The sequence below is a fragment of the Epinephelus lanceolatus genome, chromosome 5 (assembly GCF_041903045.1).
Source record: "Epinephelus lanceolatus isolate andai-2023 chromosome 5, ASM4190304v1, whole genome shotgun sequence".
NCBI lineage: Eukaryota > Metazoa > Chordata > Actinopteri > Perciformes > Serranidae > Epinephelus > Epinephelus lanceolatus.
In genome coordinates, this window is record NC_135738.1 from 13,315,704 (window position 1) to 13,335,725 (window position 20,022).

The 20,022-nt window shown below is 42.2% G+C and overlaps 1 protein-coding gene across 18 annotated transcripts in view; it reads left to right on the forward strand.

The window, feature by feature from the left end:
* Window positions 1-2,959: 2,959 nt before the first annotated feature.
* LOC117262261 (unconventional myosin-IXAa-like) overlaps window positions 2,960-20,022 on the forward strand; it is a 217,634-nt gene continuing 200,571 nt past the window's right edge. For all 18 annotated transcript variants that reach the window (XM_033635087.2, XM_033635091.2, XM_033635092.2 and 15 more), the window contains exon 1: window positions 2,960-3,333. The gene's annotated coding sequence lies outside the window, so the exon portion shown is untranslated. The remainder of the gene's footprint in view (window positions 3,334-20,022) is intronic.

A 20,022-nucleotide genomic window follows, 5' to 3' on the forward strand; every position in this document is an offset into this window, starting at 1 on the left:
CCTGAGGAAGACCATTTGGGTCGAAACGTTGCTTTTTTAGTCATTAAAAATTTACTGGGAGCTCTAATTCAGTGTGCAGATTTTCTTCTTCTTTCTGCATGGACCCCTATTATCCAGCACCTGACCTAAAGCAGGATTAGATGTGCGCACAACTACTCTGTCTTCAGCACTAGATGAGAAGTCACCAAATTGAAAAGACTTTATCTTCTGGATATCATAAATGATTACACAAATTTCCATTTAACAGCTGTTGGGATACATCAGTTGGATCAAAGTGGCGGCCGACCAACCTACATTCCCATCCCTCGTGCTGTAAAACTAAGGCCTGTCTCGAGGATTAAAATTTCTCTTCTGCTTTCTTTGCTAAAAACAATATTGAATTAGAGATGTTTGCGAACAGGTGGAGAGGTATTAAACCAGCCTGGCATCACACAGGAATGTTTGCACATAACGACGCCTCTTAGTAACACATCTCTGACAGCAGCAGTAGTATAGAGTCCTTTGTGTTGTCTTCTCCAAGTAAATTCATCAGTCAATGAACAGCCAGGTGCATCATATATCTATGATCAGTTTTTATCTCACTAAATGGGACATTGCATGGTTCTGATTAGATGTAGAAACAAAGAATACTGTATAGAGTGCCCCAGGAATGAGTCTTAGGGCCGTTTCATAGTCGACGCACACAAAGCGACGCTTGTATTGCATTTCAAGTCAACACTTGGAATGCAATACATCGCTCGCGCAATAGGGGGTAGCAGAGTCACCGGTACATTCCGACTAGCTAGTACTGTGGTAGCTAGCTAGTACTGCTATTTTATTAGAGTGCAGGGCACTAGAACTGTCATATAAATGGGGGTGTGCCCCTACAAGTTCGCAAAGTTTTTCTTCCTCGCCTGCCAAGTTTCATACCTGCTTCTTCTGTGAAAAACAAAGAGTGGTTAATTTCAAGTACATCGCTTGGATTATCACCCAACCCAGCATGGTATTACATGCATCACTGTGTTGCATATCAAAAAAATGGACAACACATTTTGAGACGTAAGCACGCATCATGGCGGCCAATGCGTCTCAATGCGTTCGCGTCTGCGTGCCTTTGCGTCGACTATAAAACACCTCTTAGGGTGCTTTCAGACCTAGAGTTGTCTTGCTTTGGTCTGAATCAGGGACTAATTTTGTTACAAAGTTGTATAATTGCCTAGAGTTGATTCATGTTCTCACGACAGCATTTACAAGCAGACCAGATCAAATGCCTTGTGTGAGAAAGCTGCTCTTGATTGGTCAGAATTTCCATGTGGGAAAAATCCGGGAAGTAACAAAACGTTGAAGAAGAGTACACTTGCAAGATAAATGTGACACTTTCTAATGTCACAATGGAGGGACAACTATGCAGGTTGATTTTAGCGCTGCTCATTGTGGACTATATTGCTGTCATTGTTCATTTTAGTCAAACCATACAGTTTGAAACTGAGGCGCGGCTCCAACTAGAAAACAATGTTTTGATGCATTGGATGTGCTGAATGTGCATATTAAGGCAGTACAGGAGGAGGTGCACATTAATAATCCTCCAGGACTGTAACATGCTCATGTTTAACCCAAACAATGTGTCATGTGACTGCAGTTGGTTCAGATTGAGGTTGGAACACGTTCTCACCACAGACGAAACACACCAGAGTTCGTTTATAACTGGACCGAGACCACCTCTTCAAGAAGGTTTCAGTCTGGTTGTTTTGGTATGCAAACGAGTGTGATTGCTGTGTTCACACCTGCCCAAACGAACTGCACTGAGGGGGCAAACGAACTTGAGTTCCATTGAACCGTATCAAACAGGGCAGGTGTGAAAGCACCCCTAAAATCCAGAAATGAGTTAGCACTTTAGCACTCCAGGTTCCCTCGTCTTGAAGTCAGTGGGTTTTTTTAATGGGTTTTTGGTTAGATGGCTGAAATAAGATCTGTGGCTGACATTTGCATTTTGTATTATGACATAAAATCTGTCACTAAAGCACCATTTTGTGAATTTTAAAGCTTTTAAATATCTTAAAAAAGGGTGGTGGCTAACAATTGGCTAAGTGAGACTACATCATGCCTTACAAGCTCGTTGTGGTAGGAATGTTAAATCATACATCCATAATGTAGTTTGTTTATAGCCTAATGTTAGCTTTTTACTTCTGGCAATTGCTTTTTGGCTTCAAAAATCATAAAAGCATGTAAATATAAACAAACGTAAATATCATAAATGTTAATTAGTCACAGAGCTTATTTTCTGTGATAAAATCCAGTGGAGAAAATCCTGTAAGCTTTTTGATGACGGAGCAAGGGCGAAGCTAACACTGAACAATACTGAATGAATAAATAAATAGATAAAAACAGTGAAATATAATGTAAAAATGAAACATTTTTAGTTTTTATTGTCTGTCTTTTGAGCCCCAGTTTTGATTGAAATGCTGTTATTTTCCTTATTAATACAAGTAGCTAATTGTGTATGCAGTGTTTCTGTAGGCTAATGAATTTTTGTGGGAATAATTAACATACATCTCAACATGAATATCAGGATAAATGCTGGAGATGTTGTCATTAGTAAACCTCACAAAGACACACTTTAAATAATTCAAAATAAGAGGAATATGAAGTGATTCTATGTTCTGGTTAATCCATGCATCTTCGTGTGTGTGTGTGTGTGTGTGTGTGTGTGTGTGTGTGTGTTGGGGAGGGGGGTGTCCTCAGTTTTGGCCACACCCCACACTCATGTCAGTCATGTGTTGAGTGACACTGCCTGTTATTAAAACCCTGTCTGATCCCTGTGTTAAAAAAAAAAAATCCTGAATAAAAATAAAATCCTAATTAAACTGCCAATTCACTTCTAAACAATTACTGTTATTTCACACAGGAGGGTCCTCCCAAATACCACCCACCCACCCATAACACTGTGATATAGCTCCCACCCTACGGCCCTTGACGTGGACGCGCAGCGCGAGTGCACGCGCGGTACGACAGGCGAGTGATTGTAGCCGAGAAGAAAAAGGAGAGAGCAGAGAGTGGAGCTGAAGGAGGAGGACGACGTGACGGGAGGACTGTGACCAGGAGCTCTCAGGACTACGACACACACACACACACACAGAGGAGAAACTGGATCATATCTGAGGCACATTTGGAGATTCGTGCAGCGGGAGACGTGGTGCGGACTGTTACGCACGACAGCGTTTCCCTGCGGTAAAATCAGCAGGACTTTTTTGGACAGGACGCGCACGGACGGCTTGCCTGCTCTTCCTCGTCACAAACAGAGGGTTTATAGCGGGGAGGTTTACGGAGCAGCGGACTGAAGGCACAGAGGAGGAGGTAAGCTCATTTTGAACCCCCTTTAAGTGCTCATGGTATTTACATTTAGCTGTCAGCAGGGCTCGGGGAGTGCGGAATGTCAAACCTCGCTGTCTGTCAATCTAACATCAGCTGCAGCCTCCTGCTCCTCATTCAAATGCGACACCACACCACGTAGCATGTATGATTGTGAAAGAACTGGATCGACATGGTCTAAGCACCCTCCAGCAGCAGCAGCAGCCAATGTACGCACCCAGGGCTCCAGGCTCCCCAGCCCCACTCCTCCCTCCTTCCCTCCCTCCTCACCTCACCCCTCCATCGCCACCGCTGCTGCTGCTGCCGCCGCCTCGGATAAATGTCACGCTGTTTTTTTTACATAATGCGTAAATGTGCAGTTACAGATGTTGCCTTGTGTGTGCTGGACGCCACATCTGGGCTGCAGTGTGTGTGTGTGTGTGTGTGGAGGCTGACACGATGCAGCAGCAGCAGCATTGAACGTGACGCACTAAATGGATGATGATACTATAGAGCTGGATCCATCCTGAGGAGCAGGAGCGGTACTGCTGCTGCTGCTTGTTGGCTTCATTGTCGCAGAGGACGGTTGTGAAGGCTGCAGAGCTGTTGGTGTGTGTCATATTACTACACACGGTGTTGAGAGCTGTGACGGACGGTTGTGACATTTTTCGTCATGTGTGAGGCGTTCAGGGTGCTTACATCACATCACCGCTGCTGCTGCTGCCTGATGGGGCATGGCTGAGGATTTTTACAGCTGGACACCAGGATGTTCAGCTGCTGTGCACCTCTAGTTAAACACTGTGTTGCTATGGATGGAGGTGAATGTTGTTTTGTGTGTTTGGGTGTAAACGCTGCTGTGTGATCTCCTGTTGATCGCAACAAACACAAACTAATCCACCCTGTTGTCCTATAACTGAAACGTGGAGCTGTACATCCTCAAGGTTAGAGCTGAATTGATTATTTTAGTAATTTATTTATCCTTTATTTACCTCTTGAGATTAAAAATCTAATATTTAAAATTGTCCTTTAGATTACTACAACAAGAAGCTCAAAAGTATGTCAATTTATACTTGATATGAACCATAAAAATGCAAAAAAGGCAGCTACTTATGATTACAAGGACCAGCTATGACACACTTTGACATTGGCATATAGATGATTGTGTACAACAATCCTGCAACAGTGCTTTGAAACGGCCGAGAAGAGCCAGTGGGTGCAACAGAAGATTCCATTTGCTGGTTTGCCAAGCCTAATGTGATATTTAACTTAATAAATTTAGATTTTTGGACTGTTGGTTGGACAAAACAAGCAATTGGAGGATGTCAGCTTGGGTTTTTCTACTGTTTGATGGCCGGTAATTGACCAAACAATGAATTGGTTATTCTGGAAGATAATCGACAGATAAACTGGCAGTGACAGTAGCTGGTAGCTGCAGCTCTTGTCAAGATTTAGATCCACTAGCTGTCTGCAAATGAAGAGGTGGGCGAGTGAAAAACATGTCGTTCCAAATTGCTTGACAAAATGAAGTGTTTTAAAGAAGCAGCGTGTTAGATTTAGGGGAGTTTGGTGGCATCTAGCCGTGAGGACTGCAGATTGCAACCACATTATCCACAGAGGTCTCCTTCTCTGCAAAACAAACATACTCTGGGATTTAAACCGGTACAAACACTGAGTAAAGCAGTTTCGTGCTACAAATCAGTGTTTCTCTGGGGCAGGTTGGGCAGGTAGACAAGTACCTACTAATGTGCTCACCTTTCTTCACTGATAACTTAGGATTCGGACCTTCAGGAATAAAGCAGTTTCACTTCATACATCAGTGTTTTTCTAAGGCAGCTTGTTGCAGAGGGGCAGATGCAAAAATGTATATGGGCTACTGTAGAAACATGGTGGTGCAACATGGTGATTTCTGTAGAAGAGGACTGGCTACCTATATGCTACACACTGGACCTTTTAATATGCTGAATGTGGAGAAGTAGCCCCGTACAGACAGAGGAAATAGTGGCCTGGTTAAAGGCACAGAATGAGCAGTTTCAGTGGATTTACCTATTTGGTATTCTTTTATATAAATTTGACTCCATCACTCAGAGCTGATGAGGAGTTGAGAGACCTAGTAGGGTTTGTTACCCAGGCTTCAGTTGGAGCTGAAATTAGGTTGCCTTTGGTCAGTTGACATGTTAAAACAGGCCTGTCTGCTTCAGCCAGACCAGATCAGACCAGACCAGCAGTGCCCCCGAGGTCTCTGTCCTCAAGCCCAAAAGTTTTAAGAGGTGACCCACCCTCTTCCTCCTCCTCCTCCTCCTCCTCCTGCTCCTGCTCCGGCTCAGAAGTGCCGGTGTTGAGCAACAGCTCCGAGGAGCCGTGACTGCATGTGCTGAGTCTCTGACAGCCTGTGGCGATGTTCATGAATGGCCACAGGGAAGCTGATGAAGTCATTACAGGTGCATTATTTTTGAAACGCCAGGACAGACCAGTGCTTCTCACCTCCTGCAGGTGATGTGCAGTCGACTCGTCTGACTCCCACCAGAGCTGCCAGTTCAGTCAGGAGGAGAATTCCCTTATTGCGATGTCAACTTTGCTGACATTAACATTTCATTCAGGTTATTACGTAAGTGGCAAAGCCCTCGAGAGCGGGACTGAAAACATTGCTTTGACAGCTCCAGCTGCCCGGCAAAGGCACTCGTGAGCGAAGCGGGGCGGCTTTGAAATGCTTAGTTTTTAAACATGTGACAGAAGAAGACGTCATGGTGGAAGGAGAGCGTCCACGGTGACTGTTTATACCCAGTCACAGTCAATGTAAACATCACAACAGCACTCACACACAAGGAATAGGATGCTGAAATTGAAATATCATTCATTTTAATAATTCATATAGAATGAAAGCCTCTTCCTCTGGAGCTGTTTGAAGACACTGCTTATACTTCTGCAGTTGGTATGTCTTTAGCATTAACACCACTGTCTCTCCTGTTGCTGCTGCTCCTTCAACATTATGGGCTGTCCATCTGAACCACTCAGGGCCAATTGTTTGTAGATCAGAAAGAGGGGAAACAATGCTCCACCCATGTTGTAGATGAAGGGAGATGCTCCGTTGAGACTTAATGGGAGAACTGGACGTTCAAAGGCTGATGGTGCGGAAATGATTTGTGAATATAAACACACCTCATATTTAAGAAGTAGTCACTCATTCCAAGCTGAAGATTAAATCCTTTGCTATCAGAAACCATCCAGGTTCATGTAATTTAATTTACTTTGGTGCTTTGATGGGACTGAACAGATCAGAGGGTGGGAGGGGTTCTGCTTTTAGGTGTTTTCACACCTGCAGTTTGGTTTATTTGATCTGGATCAAGACAAAAAGGACACATTTTAGCCTTTTAATGATGGACGGGTAGAAACAGGCTGGAAAAGATGTGTTATGAAGTGTAATATTATGGGGATGGTGAGGTTTCACTGTTTTTTTTAAATGAGAAACTCCCAAATGCAGCTGTTTTAACTTCTGATTGATCAAGTAAAATCTCCACAGTATGGGCTGCCAGATGAAATATAAAGGCCACTTAAAAGATCACTCTCTTCCCAGCTGATGATAAGCAGATGGATTTAATAGTAGTTAAGCCGTTGAATACAAGCTCAAATCATATGTCTATCATTAAGCCCTTTTTAGACTTGAATCTATCCCTGAAATGTTCAGGAACATTTCCTGCAACCTTTGCTATCAAAAGAGATATTTTTGGCCTAAACCAAAAGAAAAATAAAATCCCCATTTTTGAGCTTTATAATGACGATAACACAGCCTATTAAGTCTAAATTAGCCAATAGGTGTGAGTGGGCTTTTTATGATTATTTGGTTCTTTAACTTTGCAGTTTTGGTGGTGAAAACAAATGAACCTGTCCACACGTTATTAAATTCTTCCTTTTTTGGATTTAGAATTCATAGCCAGCTTAACTAGGGGGACTTAAGATGAGCCATTGCTGTTGAACTTTTGCAAAATTTAGAGGAAAAGGCACCAGGCAGTCGACTGACGAAGCACTTTTTACAGTTGATGAAATGTTAAAACATTTTTTTATTCAGTGTATAGGCTACACACTTTATAATTGGAGAATTTAGGAATCATTTTCAGCCTATAACTGTGATTAATGAAAATCAAAATCTTAAAAAAATAACACTGTTCATTTAAATATACTTGTTTTGAAGTCACAGAGCTAGTGCAGAGGGGCCAAAGACCCACGTGTGGCTCTGGAGCTGCAGGTTGCCGACTCCTGACATAGTAACATTTCAGGGAAAATGCTGGTATGGCTGTGGTGTGAATGAAAGCAGTAACATTGCAGATACACGGAGCAGGCAGATCACAAGACTCACCTGATAGCATATTTGAATCCGGCACTTGTTTATGGTTTTGTATTTACACCAGTGCTTTTGTGGATGATTTTGATACCTAACAACAAGCAATACAAGTTCTTTTGGTTGCAAACAAGCTCCAGAAACAGCTCCTCACCTGCCATATTCCCAAAAATAAGGACCGTCTTCTGCTGCATACACGCACATCAAGCCTTGCCCAAGGCTATTAAAAGAGGCATCTTCTTCTGTATATTTTTATGATGGTTGGCATACATAGTGCTGCAGTGTCGCCATGTGCTGGACTGTCCCTTGTGCCATTTATTCCAGCAGTGCCATGGCATGTATTAAAAGGCGGAAACTGTTTCTGAATGTCCATGTGTGGATGGTGAAAATGACTAGTGATGCTTGAAGGGTCCTCCAAATTATTTACTGGGAACTCTGTGTGGAAATAGGCTTTATAAAAGTTTGTGGTTGGTCTGCCTTGCCTTTGACTGAGAACTGAAGCGGCTAAACAAGATAAGTTTGCTTGAACTGATTCAGTCGTTAGGTGTGAACGCACCCTTAGTTGAAAATCCATGTTTCCTAAAAATTCCTATCCTACTAAATTATTTTCCCAATTATGTTGGGCTGGATTATGTTCAGAGGGACATTAAGGTGGCCTGTTTATTTTTTAATAGAAAAGCAACTTGCCTATATGATCTCACAGCTGATCCTTTATTCATACCAACCACTTCATCATAAGCTACAAGCTCTGGTGATGAAGTCTGTATTAGATCATGGCGATAAGCTCATCAGCAGATTTAGGGAGGAGCTCAAGAGCCCATCTACTGTAAACTGCTGAAAATCATTTCAATCCACGAGCCCACTGGCCCGCATCTCTGTCCCATCTGACCTCTTGAATTGACGGCTTTAAGAAAAATGGTTTTGTTGTTGTTGCCACTGGATCCCGGTGTCCTTGCTCGAGCAGTCAGATCACGCTCACAACCTGCTGCCGCAGCGCTCAAGGCTTCATGTAAGACAATATCAGGATGAGGTCAGTGTCTCGCATACCATGTCAGTGCGGCTATATGCATCTCTAACTAGGTGTATTTATAGAGCCCTCAACAATGGTGGTGGAGGTGGTGGTGTGTGTGTTGTGCATCTTAGATAGCATCTGGCTTTGTCCCGACACAGACGAGAAGATAGTACAGTAAAGTAGTCAGGTTTCCATTGTTGTCACTGGTGTTTGTCAGAGAAAAGCTGCACAACGTTGAAGTTTGACAATACCACAGTAGTGTTTATCCACAAATCAAATCTGTAATTTGGGACAAAGCACATGTGTCCCCTGCAAACCTCTTAACATGCAGGAGCTGCAGCTCAGACTGCAGCAGTTGTATTCTCTTTACATTTAAAGGACAGCCTTTGTTACTTTGTGCAGTGTTATATGATTAATCTGTGATGTTAAACAAATATTTGGAGTATTACATTTTAGTTTTCATTTGTACCTATTTTCCCTCGTCATCTGCTGGTGCTGCAGTGATTTCCCAAAATGCTTTTCAACACCTCTCTGAGACTGAGCATGATCCAGTTGCATTGAGCTGTGGGCTTCATGTGTCATTTAGGTGTAGATGTAGTGATTGTGGAGCGAGAGAAGAAAAGTCTCACAGCTGTCATTCAAAAAATAGCGTAGCTGCAAAGCATGCTGGACAATTGAGGCCACTGTGAGTGAAGTAATAGACATGTCCTCCTTTTCTTTGTTTATGTCACAACATGTTTGTCATTTTATCAAGTTGTAAGTTTGGCATAGGGTTGCAGCAATATACCGTTTTTAAGGTGTACCGTGATATAAAAGTTGATGGTTATCATACCGTGTACGTTTGCCCCCTAAGTGTGGTTTGCTCGGGCAGGTGTGAACACAGCAGTTGCAATTGCTCACCAAAACCGGTTCATTTCCGACCTGGATCTGAACCAACTGCAGTCACATGACACATTGTTTGGGTTAAACATGAGCATGTTACAGTCCTGGAGGATTATTAATGTGCACCTCCTCCTGTACTGCCTTAATATGCACATTCAGCACATCCAATGCATCAAAACATTGTTTTCTAGTTGGAGCCGCGCCTCGTTTTCAAACTGTATGGTTTAACTAAAATGAACAATGACAGCAATATAGTCCACGATGAGCAGCGCTAACAACAACCTGCGTAGTTGTCCCTCCATTGTGACATTAGAAAGTGTCACATTTATCTTGCAAGTGTACTCTTCTTCAACGTTTGCTTTACTTACTGGATTTTTCCCACATGGAAATTCTGACCAATCAAGAGCAGCTTTCTCACACAAGGCATTTGATCTGGTCTGCTTGTAAATGCTGCCGTGAGAACATGAACCAACTCTAGGCAATTATACAACTTTGTAACAAAATTAGTCCCTGACTCAGACCAAAGGAGACAACTCTAGGTCTGAAAGCACCCTTGGAATGTACTCAGAGCCTAATATATCCTAATAGTTCCCAACAAATGCACTCTTTACTACTGTTTGAGTAACTTTTGGTAAAAACCACAGACCCCAGCTGTTTTAGGAAGTAACTGAGCCTTTTTTAAGTGAATGTATATATTTCTGACCTGTTTTTAAAGAAATAAATCTTCACAAGAAGCCACAGACATGGTGAGAAAGTATTGCAATGGGCAAATGCATCATCTTTTTTTAGGGGATTTATTGACAGTAAAAAATACATAGAATAACACCAGTCTTATCACTTACCTTCACAGTAGCAGCAGTAGAAGTAGCAATGTTAGCTCATGTTATACAGGCTTGATAAGTTCAAAAGAAATGACATAACATCTCTCCAGAAATGGAAAATATAACTAGCAGCATTTTGATATTTCTTGTATAGATGTTGCTTTTGTAATTTGACTGCTAGGTCACACTTTTCCAAGTGTCCTTTATTGCCCTTAACAAACACACTTAGCGTAAATATGCTTTTAATTCTGCATACTTCCCAATATTGACTCAGTCAGGCGGATCGTTCAGTGGAACCGTGACACATGTCTACTGTTCATGCTGTCAGTTGAGGCCGCCTGGTGACCTGCTGACCTCTGTGACACTCATGTGACGTGAAAACTGAGAGTAATTTGTCACAGTGTTGATGCTCCGAGTCTTAAATTGTTTAAGTCCATCATATCGACCACAGCCTGAATTAGATGGGGATAACCCCATGTTTGCTCCTTCCATAAAGCCTTCATATGGTGGAGGTTAATTCACAAACACGTTCTCCTTGTCAGGTTTCACATTTTCTTTAGAGAATAACACTCAAAGAAAGTGTGTCCAAAAAGACAGCCGGCACGAAATCTTACCTCTCTCTTGTGTGGCTGTCCAACAATATTAGAATCACTTTTGCTTTTTCCACAGTCTCCTTCAAAGGAGCTGCTGCGGTATAATATGTGTCACTGGCACAGATTGTTAGCATGATAGCAGAAGTCCTTTTGATTGCAACATGGCTTGATTCGTAGCAGGGCGCTGCTGCTTGTTATTCTTTCAGCTTTTCAAAGCCGGGCCCTCTGTGAATTTCTGCATCCATTATCTCTCCTCACATCTCTTTGTATTATTCATTTAACCTCGTTCTATGGCTGTCGCTGCTTTAGGCATAAACACGGTGTAAAAAAAAAGATTCCTCTTTGTGCAAATGTCTCAGTTTTGTCGCTGAAGTTATTTTGACGTGGAGAGTCGGAGCAACTTGATTGTGTTTCTTGCAACAGGCAGCAGCTGGTGAGGGCATGGATGAGTCCCCTGGCGCTGCCCGGGGCAAAGAACAGCCAGCAGCATCGCCACGCTCCCCTCTGTCCTGCTTGGCTGATCACAGATGGAGAGACAAGAGGAGAGATTTTGACAGGGATGATTAGGAGAAGGAGTGTAGGCATTAATACATGTTGAGGGATTCCTTTTAAATCAACCAGCCTGCAGCCGACTCTCTGCATAGCTGGTCTATGCTTCTGGCTTTTATATGCGTCTACTAGCTCCTATATCTATGGGATTTTAAAGGAAATAAGATGTTGTAACCAACCTCTGGTTGCACTGCACAATTGTGACCTTGACTCTGCGATCACTGGTGTTCAGAAACACAATCTCCAGATCTATAAGCAGCATCTTACTAGACAGACCATGAAGACTCAACTTGTTCTCATGAGCTCCAACTTTTACACAGAAGATATAAAGTTCAATTAAAAACATTCATTTGTACTTGAATTTGTTTAAGGAGGTTAAGAAGTTGCTTGCTCAGTGTTTGTTGAAACAACCTGTATAGCTGGTTGTAGTCCTGTGTGTACTTGTGTACCATTTTGTGTTGGTTTTAGTTGTCTTTCCTTGTAAGTTCTGTCTGCAGAGCTGCAGAGTCAGGTCGTAATTCTCTGTGGGTTCCTCATTTGGGCAACCTCTTTCACATACAACTAGGCATTTGTTGATTATAGCAGCTTTAAAGTATATTTTCTATCTGGGAGCATGGCGACTAGAGATCTTCACAGGTTCAAAATGATGGACATGAACCCGAATCAATGCAGGAAATTTGGTCCAAGATCTGATTGGACCCAAGAACTTGAAAAATATACCCAACCTGTTTGTTCCCAAGATATAAAAGACTCGACCCAAAGCATATCTGAGATAAGAGACATCCAAAACACAGACAGGTCCAAGATCTTGAGTCCATTTTATGGACTCGACCAACCTGTCAATATAAAGTGATACTAAAAATGCTGATCGACTGCTGAAAACGTTTTGTCGTGTCAGATACAACATACTGTTCTTACTTATCTTACTGTATATTTTATCTTATTTTATTGTCATTTATTTTATTTTATCGTCACTTATTTTGTTGCCGGCAACCAGTTTACGATAGGTCTAAGCGGGTTAGAGTGCGCATATAAATATACACGTTTTAATGTTTGTCAATATGGATGTTAAACATGCTAGATTCTCCACTATTCAATTGTTTAGTTTATTTTACTGAAATTATGAGCACTAGAGAATAATTCAGATTTACTGTTGGTGGCACAGTGGTGCAGTGGTTAGTATTGTCTCCTCACAACAAGAGGGTTCCTGGTTCGAACCCAGGGTGGGGAGTTCAAACCCTGGGTTCTGTGTGGAGTTTGCATGTTCTCCCGTGTCAGGGTGGGTTCTCTCTGGGTACTCCAGCTTCCTCCCACAGTCCAAAGACATGCAGGTTAATTGGTGACTCTAAATTGGCCGTAGGTGCGAATGTGTGTGAATGTCTGTCTCTATGTGTCAGTCCCGTGATAATCTGGTGACCTGTCAAGGGTGTACCCCGCCTCTTGCCCAATGTCAGCTGGGATAGGCTCCAGCCCCCGTGACCCCTAACAGAGTAAGCGTTTAGGGAAAATGAATGAATGAGTGCACTGTCTGCATGGTAAACAAAGCGAGACGAGAAAAAAAAAGGTGGTGACTCCCTCCCTTTGAAGCGGTCATGAAATTTGGATATGTGTCCTTGATTACTTATTGTCTCTTAAACGTCAGGGTCCACCGATCAAAAGAATCTAAAGGGTTTCTCATAAAATGAATCCATGTTGTGAATACTTTCGTGCTCACTATCCATCTTTACTCTGCTCTGCTACCAACTCGCTTTGGACTCGCTTTACATTAACTCTACTAAGCCAGCCTAATTATCATTACACAGCACTCATTTTTCTCATGATCAGCGCTGATCACGGTTCCTCTTGGATCCATTCAGGTATGACACATTACGATCAACAGACCCGTGGTAATAAAACGTGGACCCAAATCTTTACTGGTCTCGGATCCTGGACTCAAGGTTGACCCGTAAAGACCTCTTATGGCAACATAAGTAAAAGGAAGTCTGACAGGGCAGGAAACAGGAACGGTCAGACAGTTAGGCTGATTGTAAACAATCCAACTATCTAGCCAGAGGATCTAAGACGATCTAAACTACTTTGTTTGGGTGTTATATGGAAAGTGGGTGCATGCTTCAGCCAGGAAGTCGGTCAGTGAACTCTGATGTCTGACCACAGACAGTTTGGGTCATAATTTAAGCATTCAACCTTATTTTTCTTGTTTCTAATAACCCAACATGACCTTGTTTGAAACCTGTATGATCGTTTGACAGTTTTCTTGTAATGTTGCCACATGAAAACGTAACTTCCCTTTAATTCTTTGTCTTTTATCTCCCTCTCTTTGTTGACTTCTGGGTGGTTTAGTGCTCAGAGAGCCCATCCACATGATCCACATGACCCCAGTCCAAGTATTTAAGCTAGCAGTCATCTGCCCTGCTGAAGTGTCTTTGATCAGTTCTCCGAATCCCTAAAAGCCTCGAGGTCACTGTGTTACAGCTGACCCTTCGCTCAGAGGTCTGCAGACAAGCAAAGGGAATTATCCTCCAGAAATCAATAAACTGTTGCATCAGTCATTTTGTTTACCAATTCAGGAAGCTGTTCTTTATTGTGTTCAGAATATGAGCTGAGCAGCTGAGCACAGCCAGGAGCCAAACCACGACTGTCGGAGCTGGACGTCGGTTTGAGGAACCCACAGAAAACAATGGCAGGAGGCTCAGAGGATGTGATGCACAAACTGTACAGAAAAAATATTCAAATAGAAGACGTTGTGAAGCTCCAATCAGCTGTAATCTGTGGAGAACAGTCAGAGACAAGCCCAAAAGCTTCCCTGTGCAGTGTACATGCACTTAAAGCGTGTGTTTCAGCTCTGCTGCTGATGCTGATGCTGCATTGTTTGTCTCACTGTGTTGCCAGCAGATTGATGGAGCTGTTGCTCAGATTGACAGATCTAGCTCAGCCAGCCACTCTCCCCTAAAGCCAGCCAGACTCTGCCTGTGAAAAAAAAATGCCTGAGAGGGTAAATCAGTAGTAAGAAAAACTCTCGCCCCTCTGCAATTAGCACCGTGTCATTTTGGGGTTCGGAGGCAGCCGATAATGTCACATCTCACTCGTGTCTGTGGTTCACTTCTTAAACATTTTTGACAGAGTGCCTGCAGACTCAGGAGGCTGCGTTGTTCAGCGCTCGTGTCACTTCCTCCCCGAAAGCCCAATTGCTGTCTTTAATAAGTGCTTGCTCTCATATTTGTGCCGTCTGTGCTGTCAGTTAGTTTGCGAGCAGCGTCTGGTTTCAGTCACCGTGGACCGGCTGCGGGTTGGGAGCTGTAGCCAAATGACGCCCTGCTGAAGAGCGCTGGCAGCAGACACACACATGAGAGGAATTTGAATACATGCACGACAACAGCGGGCAGGCAAGACGAGCGTGTGACCTAGTGTCTGCCACTGCTTTGTTGCAATATGCTGTTGGCAGTGTGTGTGTGTGTCTGACGGAGAGAGACAGTAGTGGCCAGAGCCAGAACAAAGCAGTCTGCGACCAGAGGACTTGGGTGTGGCACGCAGTTTGATGAAGCACCAAATGAAGTCTGATCTCTTACTGCATCTATTCATTTGTAGGTGCAGCTGTGCATCAAACCTTGGTACTTTCTGAGCATCAAAATCTGTCAGAGCACCAAAGTGTCGAATGCTTTGTTTACATATTCTTTCATCAGGTTTTTCCTAATTTAAGTCAGAATTTTGTAATTTTTTTCATTCACTTAAAACAAATGAGTTAAATTTGAATAAATTGCCAAAACAGTATGGTCCGCTGTAACATAGGGCTTTTGTCTTTAGTGGGAAAGGTTACAATCGACATTCATTACCGGGACAAAAGCCTGCAGTGGTCATTGATATTTATCAGCTCCAGCTACAATCAGCAGTGATGGAAACACGACTCTTAGGTGGATACTATGCAATGCAATGATGCGCAGCCACAGCATCGTTCCAGATTAGTCTGCACTGAGTTTGAACTACCGTAACATTGTCACCGGCCTCCATGCTGCTTTTTGTTTGCTAACCCAGTGTTAGGGCACCTTTGTGACGTTGAAATTGACAAACAAGAGAGCAAAAACAGAGGCATGCTCATCCACTGGCAATTAGATAGGAGTCTGTTGCAAGCGAATACACATGCTCTCTAAGTTTGGTGGATAAAAGGTGCAAGGTGTCAAAAAACTATGACTTTGCTATTTGCACCAAACATAGGTGTCTTAATGACACGTGTATCAAAAACATTCAAACAGTACTTCATTTCCAGCTCTCTGTACGCCTTCCTTTCTCTTTTGTTCACCCTTTCCTGCACGTCTCTCCTTCTTTCTGTTTCTCCCTCTTTCCTGCCTCTGTTCTTCTGTTCCTTAAAGCTTAGTCATTCTTCCAAGGTTGTCTGAAAGTTGCTCCGTCCTGCAGTCTGTCCTACTTTGGCGCTCGACTCTAAACTGGGACGCCACAATGTGAATATAGTAGCAGGTAGGAGCTGGTGGTTCACTGGCTTAAAGTCACATGATGTGTAGATCGGACACTGCAGGTTTTGGACTGCAGACATTTTACCCTCTGTCTTATTAATGTCTTTGTGTCTGCTGTGTAGAGAAGATGATATTGTTTGTGGTTTGGATTTTGTGTTGTTTTGCAAGAGACCAAACTTGATCAAAATTTTCTTTGAGTGAGAGCAGCAGCTAATTTGCCTGAAATGTAAATAACTCACTATCATCCTGATTCAGTCAAATGTGCAGGAAGTGTCATGTTTTTTCTCCCCCAGAGGAGCCTTATACATGTGATTATGCTGTCTGACATGGAGTCATATGGCACATCTGTCAACATCTGTCTTTATTCTTTGAGATCATCATTGATGAGATGGTGCCTCCCTTTGTTAAGGCTCCATAATCACCATAACATAAAGACCCACAGAAGCCATGTTTCCATCATCACTTTGTATTTTTCAGGCTCTTTCTTTCTGTTTCCGTGTACAGTCTTTACACTCACCAGCCACTGTATTAGGTACACCTCACCAGTACCAGGTTGGACCCCTTTTGCCTTTAGGTATTTGCGTTAAGGAGCAGTTGAACAGGTGTACCTAATAAAGTGGCCATTGAGTGTACATGTTATTAAAGCAATTTAGAGCTGAAATGAGTAGTTAAATCTTGGCGTATTCGATCAACAAGCTGGTAGTCAGTTCATCATTTAAGACAGATAAACTCACCTAGCTTTGTCCAGGGGCCAGTTTGTAAATAAACATTAATAATTAATAAAGAAATAATTAGCCTGGACCTTTGTTGGGGGTTCGGAGATCCTCCCCTGGCACTTCTTTTGATAAACAAGCTCTATTTTGATCCTTTTTTTTAATGCACACTGGCACCTTATTTACATCGAAAGTAAAAAGAGAAATTCCCACTTAAGAAGAGGAAGAAGAAGAAATACTTTATTAATCCGCGAGGGGAAGTTCAATTTTTTTTCACTCTGTTGTCATATTCACACAGGCCTGAAATACTGCATACTGCAAATCCTGCATCTAGGTCTATCTATATCGAGTAAAAATAACTTAATCATTGTCACTGATAAACATTTTATTGCGATCCCATTTTGAGATCCTTTTATCGCCCAGCCCTACTTGGTTTGCATGAGGACTTAGGCTGAAGACCCTCTGGTTCCCAACCTATATAACCCTATAGGCTAAGCTGCTGCCGCCCCGTCTAACTGGGCTCCGTCTGCTGTTCATTGTGAATAAGAAAATGGTCAGCAGGCCATTCAGCACTCTATTATGGGCCAGAAATGGGCCGCAGGCCATCAGTTGAATATTACAATTTTAAGATATGCATCAAGCTAAATGATTGTAACCTGAATATCTTAAGTTTGGGGCCGTTGACGTGGAAATACAGAGTGTGTGTGAGCTGACTGGTTCTATTCAACTAGTCTAGTGGTCGGTCTAAACAAACAATTCGAAGACTACATCTTCGGCTCCCAGGAATTGTGACGGACATTTTTTTCTGGACTAAATTAATCAAGTAATTTGGAGGAAAAAAAAATCAACAGATTAGCTGCAAATAAAATCATATCATTAGTTGTATCCCCAAAGCAGCTTAGCGACAGTCGTTCTGTTTTACTCTATTAGGATCCTCATTAACTGACTTGGGTCCATAAACACTCGGCGAAACAATGAAGATCCAAAGCAGCTGTGTGTTTTTAACATCGTCCAACATCGTTATTCTGGCTCATCATTATACGTGTGTTAATGAGGGAGTCAGTACTGTCCTCACACACACACACACACACACACACACACACACACACACACACACACACACACACGTCTTCAGCAGGGATTCAAAGCGTGGCCCTTCTTCTTGTTTTTCCTCTTCTGCCAATCATTCATTCATTCATTCATTCATTCATGGTCTGTACTGGCGACATACCTCTTCAACCTTCCCTGACAGGCAGCAGTTGCTAGGAGCCAGACTCACTCAGTCGCTCTAGTAATAAGCAGCTAGTTGGTAACAATAAGGGTCACTGCTGGTGAGCTTCACAGAGGTGTTGTTCTCTACTTATTAACACAGATGCAGATTCAGGTAAGAAACATTCTTGTTATTATTTCTTATAATGAGCTAATATAAAGAGCCATATTTTCAGTCTGTTCATGCGTGTTGCTGCTTTACATTTTCCTGAAGACGTGACATTTTCAGGTGTGTCAGTGTTGTTTTTTCCTTTTTAATAATCTGTAAAGAACGTCTGGCTTTGTCGACAACGTATAGAGATCCACTGTGATATTTAAAGATGCAATACAAGTAATGAAAATCTTTTTCCTTCATTAGGCAGCTTAAAATGTTTGTATGATGCTTATTTTTACTCACTTGTCATCGTTAGAATCAGTAGAGCTGAAAAGATTAGTTGATTACTCAATCAGTAAATGAACCTAAAAAATAACAGGCAGCTATTTTGATATAGATTAATCTTAAAAAATATTCTTTTGTTAAATAAAATGCCAAATTTCAACTGGTTTCAGCTTCTTTAATGTGAGTAATTGCTGGTTTTCTTGGTCGTCTTATAGTAAATTTAATATATTCTGATTTTGGATTGTTGGTTATACAAAACAAAACAATAAATACATCGTAAAGGTCAGCTTTCACAATTTCTTTTCAATGATTAATTGAGAAAATTAAGATTTAGATGAACTGATAATGAAAATAAGTGTTAGTTAAAGCCCTTACAGAAACAAAAAGACACCTTTATATTTCAGAATATTATGAAATGAAGACGATGGGAACAAAGGAACACAAGATATCTAAACAAACACCACATGGAACAATAAAAAGTGATGAAAAACAGCTTAAAGTGGCAGGTCAGGATGAACGGTGAACACACAGAGGATGAATGATTAGCTACAGTTAATCATTTTGGGGGGTGATAGTGCTTCATGTGTTCATCAGGGAGTCACAGGCATCTCTTACAGCTGTTGCGTTAATGAAAAGCTGCGTTCCCCGTGAGGCAGTGGCTCTACAGTCTCATCTGAAACAATGATGAAAGCTGCTCATGTAAAACGAGCCGCGCACGCCAGCACTCTCATTGGAAGGTGCTGAGCAAAGGGAGTTGGGCGATTGGCTCGTTGCTTCCGAGTAGCCGCGATGTGGTTGGCTGTTGTCACGGTGCTGAAAAGTCTCACCAGAGAGAGAGAGTGTGTGTGTGTGTAAACGGGGGTGAGGGTATATTGGTGACAGTGAAAAGACAGTTGTGTGTGTGTGTGTGTGTGTGTGTGTGTGAGTGTGTTATGTGTTTAAAAGCGTAGGTCAAGGTGAGCACAGTGGGGTTTAATTTAGTCGGAGCACGGTGTGAAAGCTGGCCTGCTGTGGCTACATGGGTGTGAATGAAGGGTCTTTGAGTCATGACACGCTCTGCACAAACACACACACACACACACACACACACACACATAATTAATAACTAAAGTCCACGTCGATGCCTCCTCAGAGATCAGACTCTTCATCTGTATTAAAACCATTAATTATCAGTGAAATTATCCATAATTCACTAATAATAATTTCTGTTGTTTCTCTGCCGTGTTGGAGGCTTTGCAGGCAACACAGTGGACATGCAATATATATTTACAGTATGTAATATTCCATACAATGTGTTTTCAAATTACAACAATTTTCTGGTCTGTAGTTTGTTGTGACGTTGCTGTGTTGCTCAGTCCCTCCAGGATTTTGTGGGCCTCTTTCGGGGATTGATGCACCCTAAAATACCTGATTTCACAGCAGCTTTTCTTAAAATAATTGCAATGTTTTTAGGTGTTTTTGCAATGAAATTGTAGAAGCAAAGTGGAAATTGCAAGTTGTGGTGTTTTTGTGTGTGTAACTCATTAAAAAAAAAATCAAAGTCAGCATGTTCTAGTAGGAATCAAACCCCACTGCCCTGACTTTGTGATTTAAGCAACACTAACCAGACAATTTATCTAACTCACCTTGATTCTTTCAGGGCGTGTAGTAGATGTGGATGCAACAGCCTCTGTCATAG